At 35.6% G+C, this 2,216-nt stretch overlaps 1 protein-coding gene across 1 annotated transcript in view; it reads right to left on the bottom strand.

The window, feature by feature from the left end:
* Positions 1 to 2,216, bottom strand: part of AHI1 (Abelson helper integration site 1) — a 218,121-nt gene that overhangs the window by 155,507 nt on the left and 60,398 nt on the right. The window lies entirely within an intron of this gene.

Raw genomic sequence — 2,216 nt, 5'->3', positions numbered from 1 at the left:
TTTGAATCAGTTCTAATGAGGTGGATGAAACTGGAGCCTATTATACAGAGTGAAGTAAGCCAGAAGGAAAAACATAAATACAGTATACTAACGCATATATATGGAATTTAGAAAGATGGTAACAATAACCCGGTGTACGAGACAGCAAAAGAGACACTGATGTATAGAACAGTCTTATGGACTCTGTGGGAGAGGGAGAGGGTGGGAAGATTTGGGAGAATGGCACTGAAACATGTAAAATATCATGTAAGAAACGAGTTGCCAGTCCAGGTTCGAAGCACGATACTGGATGCTTGGGGCTAGTGCACTGGGACGACCCAGAGGGATGGTATGGGGAGGGAGGAGGGAGGAGGGTTCAGGATGGGGAACACATGTATACCTGCGGCGGATTCATTTTGATATTTGGCAAAACTAATACAATTATGTAAAGTTTAAAAATAAAATAAAATTAGAAAAAAAAAAAGATCTCAAAGACTTAGAAGCCACTTTCAAATTACTATATAAGTACTTGAACAAAATAACATTAAAATAGTTACAATATTTTATAGGAAACAGGTTATCTAACATTGAGTACTCACTTTTTTATACTCATATCTCTTCCTTTATATAACAGGTGATTTAAAAGAAAATTATATTGTTATTGCGATAGTCTTGACAAAAGTAAACCCCAAGAGTTAAACTATCAGGTTAGTACTGGAGTGGGTTGCCATTGCCTTCTCTGAAGTCAATGTGCAAAAACAGGCAAAATCTAGGAACAAACAGGTGCTTTATGAGTGTGAAGCACTCAATTTTTAAAAACTTAGGTTATCAGAATTAGAAGAATTTATTTTTTAACATGGGGATTTATAGTTCATCCTTTTTATTACTATCTAAGAAATGAAGCAACTTAAGTTTTTTTCAAAATTAACTATAGAAGAAAAATTACAGTTGCTACTCAAGAATAACATTCTATAAGCTTTCTTAGCAGCTGCTTAAAAATACAGGATATGATCTTCAACTACTAAGAATCCAAACTAGTAATGAAGGAAGTGAAAGGCTGTTTTCAAGTAAAAGTAAAACACACGTGTCACTGCATAAACATTTTTACCATCGTGAAACTTTCAGTGAACTCATGCAACATGAGATACAGTACTTAGTGGAAAAAAAAATCACTCATTTTGAGGGAATATTAAGGAGAATGCTGAAAGTAAAACTTCTGTTGCCTGCTAATAAATCTTAGCAGCAGCATCTGAAATGCTATAGAACAAGAAGAAATGACAAGTGTATTGTAAAAAGAGCTCAATATAATTTCAATAGACATAATATTTTAACATAAGAATGAAGCTTTTTATATAAATGCTGAACTGGTATCAGTGATGGCTTTAGTCATGCAAGCAATGGGAGAATCTAAGATCAAAAGAAATGTATTACTGGGTTTGTGGGAAAAAAAAACTCAGACTGATCATAGCAGAGAACATTTATACTCAAATCTGTAAAGACTAGATGAACATACAAAAAATTATTTGAATTTGGAAAGAAAAGAATATACCAAAGTTAAAACAGTAGGTGTGAAGAGAGGATGGAGTGAGAACACATTGGTATATTTGGGAGCCATTACATATGGACAGTACTCTTGCTTGGAGAATCCCATGGAGGGAGGAGCCTGGTAGGCTACAGTCCATGGGGTCGCAAAGAGTCGGACACGACTGAGCGACTTCACCCACCCCACCCACCCACACATGGACAAGTTTTTCTGATTATATTGGGACTGCTGCTCTTTTTTTTTCTCCTCAAATTTTACTGAAGATAACTAAAGACGGAGATTTAGATTAAACCCATTTAGCAGAGAGCTAACCAGTGGAAAACAGTTACTCAAAAGATGCTAACAATAACAGGTGATGGTGACCTCAATGGAAGACAGAAGACCTGGCCCAAAACCCAACTTCTTGCCACTTGGGAGCATTAGCAACTCTGGTTCAAAGGACTTTAGTTCATTCACTGCAAGCATTCCTTATCTCTTTCAAAATCTCACTATCTTTTTATTTCCAGCCACAATGATTCTCTTTTCACTCAATTAATCCTTCACAGTAGTATTTTTAGGATGCAAACAGTCCTAAATTAGGATCAACCCCAAAGCTACACAAAGTAAAAAGTATACTTTATACAACATATGTTGTGTGAGGAAATCCAAGTTCTCCTCAAATTTTACTGAAGATAACTAAAGACGGAGATTTAGA

This window comes from Bison bison, unplaced genomic scaffold (genome assembly GCF_000754665.1).
Source record: "Bison bison bison isolate TAMUID 2011002044 unplaced genomic scaffold, Bison_UMD1.0 scf7180017864198, whole genome shotgun sequence".
NCBI lineage: Eukaryota > Metazoa > Chordata > Mammalia > Artiodactyla > Bovidae > Bison > Bison bison.
Note: the sequence above shows the minus strand (reverse complement) of the source record. Positions and strands in the feature narration are given on the sequence as shown.